Genomic DNA, 14,708 nt, shown 5'->3' with positions numbered 1-14,708 from the left:
CACACCCGTGATCGTTCCCCGCTGAGAGAGGAGGACAGTCAGCTGTTGTAAGCACAGCCGACCGTTGTCCTCCCTGGGATGATCATAGAGCCCATGTGATCCTGCTATATAGGATCACATGTCTCTATGGTCATTTCAGAAGCCCCCCCACAGTTAGAATCACTCTCCTAGGCTCACATTTCACCCATTGATCACCCATAGGGATAACCCCTTCCCTGCCAGTGTCATTATTACAGTAACCGTGCATATTTTTAGCACTGATAACTGTAGTAATGTCACTGGTACCTCCAAAAGTGTCAAAAATGTCAGTCAGGGGACCGATCTGTCCGCCGCAATGTCGCAGTCTCGCAAAAAATCGCAGATCGCCACCATTACTAGTAAAAACAAAAAAAAAAAAACAATAAAACTGACATAAATCTTTCCCGTAGTTAGTAGAAGCGATAACTTTTGCGCAAACCAATCAAAATACGCTTATTGCGATTTTTTATTTTTTTTACCAAAAATATGTAGCAGAAAACAAATTGGCCTAAAATGTTAAAAAAATTTGATTAAAATTTTTTTTTTTGAGAATGTCATATAGCGGAATGTGAACAATATTGTTTTTTTTTTTCAAAATTGTCGCTCTTTTTTTATTTATAGCGCAAAAAATAAAAATCGCACAGGTGATCAAATACCACCAAAAGAAAGCTCTATTTGTGGGGGGAAAAAAGAATGTCAATTATATTTGGTTACAGCGTCGCACGACCAAGCAATTGTCCGTTAAAGTGCCGAATCGCAAAATAGGGCCTGGTCAGGAAGGGGGTAAATCCTTCCGGTCTTAAAGTTGTTAATGGGTGCACTGTGTTGTGTGCTTCCTGCATAACCATAAAAAGCTGTAAAGATGTTTCAGGGATGTGAGTGGCTATGTTCAGTAAATCAGGAGGGAAGTAGATGTAGGGTGACATGGCGGGTTCAGAGGGGTGGGTGAGGTAGCTAGTGGTTGGACTTTTCTTTCTCTACTCGTCATAGTTTATGTGGCCATGCTAAGCTATCTCCTTCATAAGTGCTCCACCTTTTCATCTCTTGTTGTTCAGGTATATTTCCACCTCTCCAGGGTTCACAGACAATTCATGTTCATATATATATATATATATATATATATATATATATATATATCCCCTAGCCATCCTCCGCCCAAAGAATAATATGTGTCTAAAGCAGTGGTGTCCAGCCCAAGGGCCGCATGTGGCCCAGGAGAATGCTGCATGCAGCCCGGGCAAGTCTGAAGGAATGCCCTTCAAGAATAGACAGCGGTCGGTAGGGACAAGCCGGCAGAGGCACCTATGGAGCGATGCAGGGGATGTGGTATAAGCAGAGAGGCCTCTGCAGCCATCGGAGAATCCAGGATCAGGCACAGCTGAAGGAATGCCGGGGGGTGCCATTTTGTAAAAGCACCAGCAACCGCAAATGCAGGGACTCCACATAGCGCCAGGCAAGTAAATGCTGTATCAGGAGGGTGCTGGTGTGGGCTGCACCCCACCCAGATTTCAGTTGGGCCCCCCGCTCACAACCTCCCTTCTACCTCCCCACACAGAACATACCATATCAATGAAATTTAGGACAGTTTGTAAAATCCATGATTTTTTTTATCTGTCCATGTATGTCCGTTACGAACGCATCTAAAAACGAAGCGCATTTTCAGGTGTGGGAACTGCCGGGAAATTGCATGGTGCAAAAGCACTATGCGATTTCCCGACCACTGCGGTTAAAAACTTGGTGCAGGAACCTTTTCCTGCATCGAACGCAAGCACAGTAGCCCATTCAAATGAATGGACTGTCGTGCCTGAGCAAATGCAGCCTGAGACAATTCCTCTTTTTCCTATGTGACCCAGTAATGTCAAAAGCTTGGACCCCCCTGGTCTAAAGGATGTCATAAGAGAGAGAGCTTAATGTCCTGTACATTGTGAAGAACATCTACTAAAGGAGGTGGATAAGGCTTGTCATACACGTGGCATGTAAAAACCAGAAGAGGAAAAAGAAAGGACTAGCGAGTGTAAAATCAACAGGCTATAAGCCAGTTATTACACCCACAGTGCGTTGTAGTCCTGGTATAGTGGCGCTATCCTTGCTAGTCGCAAACTAAGATTTTACTGTAGTTTAAAAATATAATCTATGAAATTGCTTTGGAGGAAACTGCTAATCTGTACTGTAAACTAGCAGTAAAAGCAAATAAAACATTTACTATTTGCAGGAGGTTATTATATTAACCACTTGCCGACCGCCACACTACTATTTACTGCGGCAGTCAGCCCCTACTGGGCAAAGCGACGTAGTACTACGTCGCTCGCCTACGAGCCTCTAGGGGGCGAGCTCCCACCCCCGCTTGTTCACTAACATCCCCGCGCGAGTGACCGGCGGCTCCGATGTCCACCGGCCACTCGCGATCTCCTGCTGGAGAGAGAGACAGGCAGGCGGCTAATGTAAACAGAGCCGGCTGTCATTCTCCCTGGTATAACAGCAGAGACTATACGATCCTGCTATGTAGGATCGTATGTCTCTGTGGTTACATCACAAGCCTCGCCCCCCACAGTTAGAATCACACCCCTAGGGATGCATTTAACCCACTGATCATCAATAAAGTTAACACCTTCCCTGCCAGTGTCATTTTTACAGTAACAGTGCATATTTATAGCACTGATTACTGTAGTAATGTCACTGGTACCCTCAAAAATGTCAGTCAAGGGTCCGATCTGTCCGCCGCAATGTCGCAGTCCCGCAAAAAAAATCGCAGATCGCTGCCATTACTAGTTAAAAAAAACAAACAATAAAAATGACATAAATCTTTCCTGTAGTTAGTAAACGCAATAACTTTTGCGCAAACCAATTAAAATATGCCTTTTGCGATTTTGTTTCACCAAAAATATGTAGCAGAAAATATAGTAGATTAAAAAAAAGCATTGGATGTAAAATGATCTGTCTGGTCATTGATATACAGTATATAAGCACTGGCCTAAAATGTTAAATTTTGATTTTTACTTTTTTTTTTTGGGGGGGGGAATTTCATATAAAAAAATGTTATTTTTTTCAAAATTGTCGCTCTTTTTTTGTTTATAGCGCAAAAAGTAAAAATAGCACAGGTGATCAAATACCACCAAAAGAAAGCTCTGTTTCTCTATCGCTCATTGACAGACATAGTCTTCTTGATTCTCAAGAGCTGGGTTATGTTGTCTCCGCAGGAGTAGGACTAGGCAGAAAGACAAAACGTTCTGGCTCCACCTTAGGGGCAGTCCCTGAGGGTATATCTTCCCTCTCTCTGCTACAGGGAATCAGTTTTTTTCTAGATTGGATTTTGATTTTTGTCAATCCCACCCCTCATTTGTGGCACTGCTTCTGGATGTCCCAGCTCTTGAGAATCAAGAAGACTACGTCTGTCAATGAGCGATAGAGAAAAATGGATTTTTGTAAGATCTTACCGTAAAATCCTTTTCTCTTAAGCTCATTGACAGACGTAGTACCCGCCCCTCTATCATTGAGTTGGGTTGGGTTAAATTCTCTGTTACTGCTTTAGAACAGAACTGATTCCCTGTAGCAGAGAGAGGGAGGATATACCCTCAGGGACTGCCCCTAAGGTGGAGCCAGAACGTTTTGTCTTTCTGCCTAGTCCTACTCCTGCGGAGACAACATAACCCAGCTCTTGAGAATCAAGAAGACTACGTCTGTCAATGAGCTTAAGAGAAAAGGATTTTACGGTAAGATCTTACAAAAATCCATTTTTGTGGGAAAAAAGGATGTCAATTTCATTTGGGTACAGCGTCGCACAACCACGCAATTGTCAGTTAAAGTCACGTAGTGCCGAATCGCAAAATAGGGCCTGGTCTTTGAGCAGCCAAATCCTTCGGGGCTTAAATGGTTAAGATAGGGCATTCTGTTTTATTTTAATGTGTTTTTCAATAAAGGTATTACTTATTTTTGGAACAACATACTTTATAAGTTGCAATAATAAATGTCCCAGTCAACTATGAACTGTATCTACAAGGGTACATGACCTATCTAGGTTGATTACTTATAAAGTATTAGAGCCATAAAAGCCACGTATACAAGCAGTGCTTATATACTGTATATTATTGGCCCGACAGATCATTCTACATCCAATGTTTTTTTTTTTATCTACTATATGGAGACAAAGGTGAATCCAATTCCCAGCATAAATGAATATAGAATCGGCCTCTTGGCAATCCAGTGAATCAATTTAAATGCACAATTATCCATTTAAAGTTTATGTAGCCTAATTGTTTAGGGCTTGTTTACACATGCGGCAAGGACTGCATTTGACATGCATTAAGAAGGCGATGTGTCACCTCCTCACCACCTGCTGTACCCCAAAATTACATGTGGTAGGGGAGCGGTTGCAGGACGGTCCTATTCACTTGAATAGGTCACGTTCCACTCGCAGTAGTGCCCGCAAAATATGACAGGGGGTTTGATTCCTGATGCCAAGTAAAGCATCATGGATGCGGCATGTGTACACCCCTGGCCACTGCCTTTGCAGTTTAAGGGGGGAACGGTTGGGAGGGGGCAGTAAAAACATGGTTCAGCCATGTGTCTTTGCTGTCCCCAACCGCAAGTGTAAGCAAACCCATAAAGTAAACTTTTACCTATAGAAAGATGTGGGCTACTGTCTCAGAAAATTGCTTTCTCCCTGGCTGTCATTATTAACAGTTGACTTCAGCGATTGCTGACTCACTAATTCACCATAATTATGCATATTAGTAAAGGCAAAAATACTTGTCTGTTTACTTGTTCTAGCTTAGGGACTTAAAAAATTATAGTAATTGATTCAGCATGACAGCCTGGCAGCTACCATTTTGCAGACTTAAAAAAATCAGCAAAGGTACTTTTCATATCTAGCTCAGTAAAGATTTCTATTAAAAATCTGGCTGTTGATTTTCTTTCTTTCTAATCCTGTATGTGAAGGATGTGTTTGAACCTTGTAGAGAAACGATGGCACATATTCCTGTACTTTTTTTCTATTTTTGTCCATTTCTTTCATTGTAATGCCTGCTACACATGTTACGTTTTTTTGGGTTTTTTTTTGTTTTTTTTTCCTGTTCAATCCAGTGAGCTAAACAAAAAAAACAAAAAAATGAGGAGGTCACTGTACTAACTGTGTGATGTTAGTACAGTGTTCTCCTTGCTATGCTATTGTTTTCTGACAGGGGGATCGTTCGACCCCCCCCCCCCCCCCCCCACCCGGCTTCTGTCAGACAAGGAGCTGCACACATGGCTGGTTTCTAGTGTACCAGCTGATTTCAGCTGATATTCCTGATATTCGGCCCAAGTCTAGGGGGCTTAACGAGCATCTCCAGTCATTTCTATGCAAAAAAAAAAAAGTGTAACTGCTGATTTTTAATAAACACACACTCACCTCTCCCACGATCAAGCAATGTGGTCACCCGAGTCATCGCTGCTCTCCCTCTTCTCGCCGGCATTTCAATTGTGGACACTGTAACAGCTTGTGGCTTCACAGCCAGGTGCATGCGCGAGCCATGCTGCGTGTCCTGAATCATCTGGGACCTAGAACGTGTCCCAGATGACTGCAGGGAGGGAGGAGAAGAGGAGAATTAGGCAATCCAAGCGGAATTTGGAGCAGGTACCGGTCAAGACTAGGTACCTGTCACCCCCCCCCCAAAATAATGGCATGCCAAAAGTGGCAGGGGAGGGGGGATGAGTATTAAAAGCGTAACTTGCCCGTTTGGGTGGAGCTTCGCTTTAACATAAAAATTCAGTACAAGGTGCTACAACATTATAGGAGGCAAATTAAGAGTATGCTGAAACCAAGTACAAATAATAAACACATACCTACAGGGAGTGCAGAATTATTAGGCAAATGAGTATTTTGACCACATCATTCTCTTTATGCATGTTGTCTTACTCCAAGCTGTATAGGCTCGAAAGCCTACTACCAATTAAGCATATTAGGTGATGTGCATCTCTGTAATGAGAAGGGGTGTGGTCTAATGACATCAACACCCTATATCAGGTGTGCATAATTATTAGGCAACTTCCTTTCCTTGGGCAAAATGGGTCAAAAGAAGGACTTGACAGGCTCAGAAAAGTCAAAAATAGTGAGATATCTTGCAGAGGGATGCAGCACTCTTAAAATTGCAAAGCTTCTGAAGCGTGATCATCGAACAATCAAGCATTTCATTCAAAATAGTCAACAGGGTCGTAAGAAGCGTGTGGAAAAACCAAGGCGCAAAATAACAGCCCATGAACTGAGAAAAGTCAAGCGTGCAGCTGCCAAGATGCCACTTGCCACCAGTTTGGCCATATTTCAGAGCTGCAACATCACTGGAGTGCCCAAAAGCACAAGGTGTGCAATACTCAGAGACATGGCCAAGGTAAGAAAGGCTGAAAGACGACCACCACTGAACAAGACACACAAGCTGAAACGTCAAGACTGGGCCAAGAAATATCTCAAGACTGATTTTTCAAAGGTTTTATGGACTGATAAAATGAGAGTGAGTCTTGATGGGCCAGATGGATGGGCCCGTGGCTGGATTGGTAAAGGGCAGAGAGCTGCAGTCCGACTCAGACGCCAGCAAGGTGGAGGTGGAGTACTGGTTTGGGCTGGTATCATCAAAGATGAGCTTGTGGGGCCTTTTCGGGTTGAGGATGGAGTCAAGCTCAACTCCCAGTCCTACTGCCAGTTTCTGGAAGACACCTTCTTCAAGCAGTGGTACAGGAAGAAGTCTGCATCCTTCAAGAAAAACATGATTTTCATGCAGGACAATGCTCCATCACACGCGTCCAAGTACTCCACAGCGTGGCTAGCAAGAAAGGGTATAAAAGAAGAAAAGCTAATGACATGGCCTCCTTGTTCACCTGATCTGAACCCCATTGAGAACCTGTGGTCCATCATCAAATGTGAGATTTACAAGGAGGGAAAACAGTACACCTCTCTGAACAGTGTCTGGGAGGCTGTGGTTGCTGCTGCACGCAATGTTGATGGTGAACAGATCAAAACACTGACAGAATCCATGGATGGCAGGCTTTTGAGTGTCCTTGCAAAGAAAGGTGGCTATATTGGTCACTGATTTGTTTTTGAATGTCAGAAATGTATATTTGTGAATGTTGAGATGTTATATTGGTTTCACTGGTAAAAAAAAATAATTGAAATGGGTATACTGTATATTTGATTTTTGTTAAGTTGCCTAATAATTATGCACAGTAATAGTCACCTGCACACACAGATATCCCCCTAAAATAGCTAAAACTAAAAACTACTTCCAAAAATAGTCAGCTTTGATATTAATAAGTTTTTTTGGGTTCATTGAGAACATGGTTGTTGTTCAATAATAAAATTAATCCTCAAAAATACTCATTTGCCTAATAATTCTGCACTCCCTGTATATGAACTGCACACTAAAATAAACTCCATACGCGTGTATGTACATGGACCCTAACGCGGACAGTGTGAGTTCCGGACATGCACCCACATGGATGCCAAGTGGCTGTGTCCATACAGTTGCTGCATCTCAATTGACATAAATAGGACTGCCTGCACAGGAATGCACGGATCACCTGTCCATTTCCGTGCAGCTGCTGTGTCCCAATTGACATCAATGGGACTGCCTGTATGGGAATGCATGGAACACCTGTGCATCCCTCTACAGCCAAACACAGTCCTGTAGTAGTATGCCCCACGTGAACAAGGCCTTAGGCTTTGTTTAGACTTACAGTTGGGGGCGCAGCAAAAATGCACAATTGAGCTGCGTTTTTGCAATGGGCAGCAGACGGGGGTGTTTTCATGCTGGAGCTTCAATGCTTTGCACAGTGGCAAAATTGACCTGACTTGTAGCGATGCCGCCTGCCGAACGCTAGACATTCAAATTAATGAGGAAGCGCCACAGTCGCCCCGCAACTGCGTACAATGCATACAGTTGCGGCATATTTGTCGGCAAGAATTAGGTTAAAACAGGCATTGCATTGCTTCCTCATTGGCTGTCAGTAGGCTTTGGAGCGTAGCTTTATGCCACGTACACACGTGCAGATTATCTGAAGACTTTTTCCCTCAGATTTACCTTTTCTATGTAGTGCAAGGGCCTGCCGGATTGCATACAAATTGAAAGTGTTTAGGTTTGACCTCATATTATATGGTTTTGGTAAGTCTACAGACAAAAGTCTTCAGATAATCTGCACGTGTGTACGGGGCATAATGCTTCAGAGGCAAGGGCGATTTAGACGCATGTGTAAATCTACCCTTAGGCCCCTTTCACATGGGCTGTCTGATCAGGTTCTCCTGTCATTTTTTTTCAGGCAGCCCTAATCTCCCCTATGGAGAGGCAGATTACAGAGGTGACATGTCCACTGACATCTGCCGCTATCCAATCCGATCCTGCCTGCAAGAAACAGGCAGACAGAGGTCCTATTTTCCATCCGTCTGATGGATCAGGTGAAAACGTACAGGTGCTCTGTTTTCACCCCATCTCCCCACAGAGAAGAGCGGGACTCTGCACAGTGGAGCAGACACGGACATGTCATCCACCTGCTCAGTGGAGATCAGCAGAGTGATCCCCCGTTAAGCAAGCGGATTTCGTTCCACAGAGGCACCTGTGTGAAAGGGGCCTTACCATGATTTTTTTTTTTTTTCCAATTCTTTTTTTTTTAAACCGATACATTTTATTTATTTTTTTCCATTTTTTTTTTTTTGGGGGGGAGGAGGGGGGGTTTGGGGAGAAAACAGGGGTCTTAACATACCTCTCTGTCTCTTTTTTTAGACAGAGAAAGGGACTGAACTCTTCAGCTGCAATATTTATGAATAAAGGGACGCCTCTGCATAACGGCTCCCATTCATTCATACACTGGGGCATAGTAAACACTGTTTACTATCCCACAGTGACAGGTAACCATAGGAGCGATCGGTACCGATCGCTCACTATGTTCACTTAGGAAAGGAAAGGGGCTGGTAAGCATGTTTACGGACCTGGCAGTAAAAGGGTTCAATAAACAAATCCAGAAATACATGTGTTCATATCAGTTTTGTAGCCCAGAAGAGTACCAAGACTACTATTAATAGTTTTTGGACTTTCCAGACTGGTGGTCTCATAAGACTTTTCAAAAGCACTGTTTGAGGGAAACCCCATTTTTATGTCAACTGGCCTCAACAAAACCATTGTGCCCTATCACAATCTGACCAATTCAGCACCTCATATCTATATGTTCCAGGTTTTCATTGTTGTGTCTTCCTCACAGAGATTATTTCTCTCTAATTGTCCTGATCACCAATGTCATAGTGAATTAAAGTGATCGTAAATCCAAAAGTTTGGGTTGCTACTGGAAAAGGAACAAAGGAAAACACTATTGGAGGATTTACGCTGACAGCTACATCAGAGGAGAATTTCTATACACTGGAAAGCTACCTTCCCAGTTTCTGTTACGTCTACAAGACAGGACATAAAAGGAAAATACCTAATATGACGAAAAAACAAAAAGGATAGGCGCCTCTATTCAAAATGAAAGTGTTGTCTTTGAAAATTTCCAAGTGTTTGCATTTGCCTCTTTTAGAGTTAGTTTTAGGATGAACTTCTACTTTAAAGCTCAATCTACTCGCAGCCAGATTCTAAAACAAATCTAGCTAACCCTGTAAAGCAAACAATTTGGTCTGATCAGTATTTATTTGGACTATCATTCAGCAGATCGCCAGAGGAATCTAATGTGCCATTCAACAATTCAGAGCACTATGGAATCTGGTTGTCCCTGCAATCCTGGGCACCCTGTCTTAGAAGTCCTGATCAGATGATCCTCTATGTTGGACAGAACTTCTGATTCCAGCTTTGTCTGAACATACAAAAGACTGCTAGTCCCGCATTCATTAGTTAGGACTTCTGTACAAGGTGTGTCTCATGTTGTTCCTTCTGTAAAACCTCCTATGATTCCATGGGTCTTTAACTTGGTTCTGTCAGCTGTTCAACCCCCCCCCCCCCTTTTTGACCTATCTGGGATATTCCCTGTACACTCATTCACAGGGTTGCATTGCTTGCTGCTATCACCTCCTGAGTGTGTCTAAGCTGGTGGCCTTATTTGCACTCTCCTAAATCTGTGATTCTTGAGTTTTTAGGCATCAGGCAACTTTCCCATACTTGAGCAAGCTTCAGGCATACCTCTGGTTTACTGTTTTTTTTTTTTTTTTATATGGGCCTAAAAAAAAAAAATCTCTGAATACTGAGTCACTTAATGAAAAGAAGGAAAAACAAGATTTTTGTACTTACCTTAAAATCCTTTTCATGGGAGTTCATTAAGGGATGCAGGTCTCATATCTATATTTATTATCTGAAGGGGACTGCACTGTAATGATTACAGTGCTGTCCCCTTTATATCACAGTGCCTCTTGCAGTCATGATCCCCTTCCCCCATCACAGTCCCCCTTGCAGTCATGGCCTCTCCCTTCCGCTAACAGCATAGTGCCCCTTCCAATCTCTGCCTCCCCTGCACAGTCTTACCTTTGGCAGGGCAGAGGTAGCTATCAGCCTGTGTCTATTCTCCCAGGTTTCCTGCCCAGCCACCAATGTCATCCCATTAGCAGGGCAGGGGGAGGGAGGAGCTGCAGATAGGGATGGAGGACAGACGCTGCCAAACGTATCATGGTAACAAGCCGGTGGATTACCCGTTGTTAAATATGAAAAGTCACCCCCTCTCTGTCCCGATCTGCAGCTCCGCCCGCCCCCTACCCTGCTAATAGAATGACATTGGTGGCTTGGATGGGAGACCTGGGAGAATAGACATGGGCTGCTAAATTACATGCCCGTGGTCCATGATAGGACTGTTACGGACCGTGGTTGCCACTTACCTCCTGCTGTGCAGTGGCCCGCATATCAACAGGCCATGGACCAGTACTGGTCCACGGCTTGGGGGTTGGGGACCCCTGCATTAATACACTCTATGAATCTTTTACAGAAAGTACAAAAATCCTGTTTTTTTTTAAAACTAAGCTGTTTACTAAACTTCAGATGAGATTTAGCAGAGTTTGAAAATGTTTTTTCTCTATCGTTCAATGACAGACGCAGCTTCATATCTTCTTAGCCATTGGGTTATGCTCCTCCCATCAGGAATAAGACACTAGGCAGGAAAAAGCTTTCACCATGCCTATGGGGCTGTCCCTGCAGGCTTAACCCCACACACTCTGCTACAGCCCTCAGTTTGGTTCTGTCTAGTTTAGGAGTAGGACCTAGTGTCCTGCTGGGACTTCGGTCTTAGCTGGTATTTTTTGTGAACCTTTTTTTGTACTTTATGTAGAGTTCCTGGAGAACTACAAGTAACAGCTGGCTTGGTTTCGGACTGGATATTCTAGATACTTAAGGTCTCACAGCCTGGCCAGCGAGCATGAGCAGGTTATAGTCCAGCACTAGGTCTTGCCACGACAGAGACCTAATGGACTGTGACGAGCCCGCAAGTGGACCGTCTCGCTGGGACGCAAACGACCTGGAACGTTCTGAGTCGCAGTGTACACCTTGGCTGACAGCACCCACATCCCAGGTGGGAGGTAGTCTGCTTGGAGTGGCACCCACCTGATCCGTGGTATGGTGAGTAAGGGTCTCGGATGGACATGGGCTCCCTCCATAGAATAGTCGGACCCTCGGGTATCCCTCGGTTCCCCTGGCCTCTCTGACATACCAGGCCCACCCTTCAGCTGTTCCCCCCTCCCATTACAGGTTCCTACCTTTGGGGGGCGGATATATTGCAGCCTCTGAGGTGGTTCTGCAGGGGGGGCATTTTTTCTGGTGGGGTCCCCTCCAGATGCCATCCAATGCCTTTTTTGGTGACACCCCCTGGGGGTCCTGGAGACCACATGGCGCACTGTGGGGGCTTCCATTTTGCTGTAGACTTGCCCTGCATTAATGTCAGAATCCCTCATTGTAATGTATGGGCAGCCATTTTCTAAATCTTCCCCATAGGAATGCATAGGGCGGCCATTTTCTTGTGGTCCATGGTGCTGGACAGCAAAGGCAGGCATCAGACACTTTAGGCATGACCCAGGTGCTTTCACTTCCTGTGTCAGATCATTTTTCTCTGTTGTACAGATCATTCCTGCAAGCCTCCTGATCGGTTTGGTAATGTTTTTTGGGGTCTCTTGTGGGATTCCTCACACACACTGCTAACAGACTGTTAGGCTGGGACTTGCTGTACCACCAGTGCGATCGAGTTTTTGCAACTTTTTTAAAGTGACACTACATCTTTTTAAAATTAGTGAACATGGAGTCCCAGGACAAAATTTCACCTACAGACCCTCACAGTGCGACTGCGGAACCTTCTGGGTTTCTTCCCCTGCCAGCTCTTACAGCAGTTTTGGAAAGCCTAGTGTCAAAAGTGGATTTAGTGTTAAAAAGTAACACTAGCCGTAAGCGCCTTTTGCCTTCATCCCCCTCTGTTGTATCTTCAGATTCAGAGGAAGATGCGGCCACCGCAGACGCACCCCACCCTGGTGGCTCAATGTCGTCGCATTCTGTTGGTGAAGAGGACCTGTCTTCATCAGCCGCTGCGCGGGAAAGTGCCTTGGTGGAAGCACTTATAGTTTCAGTGCAAGAAACTTTAAAAATGGCAGATGAGTCTACAGTGTCGGGAACGCAGGTGTCTTTTGGCACCCGCAAATCCCAACTTTTTCACAATATTGTCAATGAACAGTGGGGGCTTATTAAGCACTTTAGTGGCGCCCAAGTGTTTTTAAACGCCATTATCCCTTTGCGGATAAAGTTTCCACTCGGTGGACCCTGCCACCAAAGGTGGATCATCCTGTTTCCAGACCGAATAAGTTTACGGTGGTCCCGGTGGAAGAATCCCTGGCCTTTACGGACCCTGTTGATAGATGGATTGAGTCTCTGTCCCACCATTTACATGTGATAGCGAGCTCCATATTGAAACCAATTTTTGTGAATACCCTGGTGTCGCAGACCGTCACTGAATGGGTGAAGTTACTAAAAGGTGTCTTGGAAACTGAACAGCTCTCCCTGGGGCTGATTAAGTTCTTGGATCAAATGGCTCAAACCCTTCTGTGTATATATGCGATGCGTCGCTGTATGCGGCTCCACTGGTAGCCAGAGTGTCCGCGGTGGGGATTGCTATTAGACACCTGGTGTGGCTAAAAAGCTGGTCTGCAGATCAGGCTTCCAAAAATGCTCTTTCTGACCTTCCCTTTTATGGGGGAGAAGTTGTTTGGATCCTTCCTGAATGAGTTGATCAAAGGTCTTACGGATGGGAAGAGTACTCTTCTCCTTCAACCCCATAAGGGTAAGGAACCACGTGCTAGACAGGGGCCTTCTTTTACTGCTCATAGGTGGCTTTTTCATACCTCCGGGTCGCAAATAAAAGGAAAGCCATTCAGGTCTTCTGGAAGTTTCAAGAAGATGTGGTCAGGCAAACCGAAGTCATGCTAATCTGGATCTGGAGACAAATCCTCGTCTGCATGAAGGAGCACCCTCACCCGATTCTGGGGTGGGAGGACGACTTCGCTTCTTTCCGGAACCATGGACTTCCTTGTTTCAGGACAAATGGGTTCCGATCAGGGTACAAGATCAAATTCCGGTCTCGACCATCGTATAGGTTCTTCCCGTCCAATCTGCGCCTATCTCCAGACTGTTTAAGGGCGATACAAGATCTGCTGTCGCAAAGGGTGATTGTGCCGGTTCCCTCTCAGGAACGTTTAAGGGTTTTAGTCAAACCGGTTAACTGTGCCAAGGAAGGAAGGCAAAGTGCTTCCAATCCTGGACCTCAAGGCTTTGAACCGCTTTGTGCGGGTACAGAGGTTTCAAATGGAGTCTATTCGCACGGTATTGGCGTCCCTACACCCAGGAGACTTCTTGGCCTCCATAGATATCAAGGACGCATATCTACACATGCCTATCTACGCTGGACACTTTGATGTTCCAACCGAGCTCTTGCAGTGTTTGAACAGTGACAGTCAATTTAAAAAAAATCTGCCCTGATACCTTCAATGAGACTGAAATATCTGGGCCTGACTCTGGACTCCGCTTTGGCGAGGGTCTTTCTTCCCCGGACAAGTTGCAAAAATTGCAGGGGCTGACCCGGTTGTTGTTAGTAAACAATCTGTCCTCTCTGCGGACTTGCATGCGGGCCTTGGGTCTGATGGTATCAACCTTCAAGGCGGTTCCGTTTTCTCAGTTCCACACAGTACCCTTACAAAAGTAGATTCTCGTGAAATGGAACACGGATCAAAAATCCTTGGATACTTTGATTTGTTTGAGTCGCAATACAAATTCTGCTCTTCTGTGGTGGCTTCACTTGTCAGCACTTCAAGGCAAGTCCTTCCTGCCGTTGTATTGGACAGTGGTTACCACGGATGCCAGCCTGTCACCTGGGGGAGGAGTGCTGGGGAAACTATGCACCCAGCGGTCCTGGATGGTGGAAGAGTCCAATCTGCCGATAAATATCTTGGCGCTCAGAGCGATAAAGTTTTGCCTGGGTCATTGGACGGCTCGTCTGCAAGGTTGCCCGGTCCGGATTCAATCGGACAATGCCACGGCCGTGGCGTACATCATCTAGGGGGCACCAAGAATGTCTTGGTGGCCGAGATTCTGGATTGGGCGGAGAAGTATGTCCCAGCTCTTTCTGCTGTGCACATCCCCGGGGTGGATAACTGGCAGGCGGATTACCTGAGTTGTCAGATGTTGGATCAGGGGGAGTGGTCCCTGCACCCAGAGGTGTTTCACCTACTG

The sequence above is a fragment of the Pelophylax lessonae genome (assembly GCF_965119305.1).
Source record: "Pelophylax lessonae genome assembly, chromosome: 3".
In the NCBI taxonomy this organism is placed as follows: domain Eukaryota; kingdom Metazoa; phylum Chordata; class Amphibia; order Anura; family Ranidae; genus Pelophylax; species Pelophylax lessonae.
Note: the sequence above shows the minus strand (reverse complement) of the source record.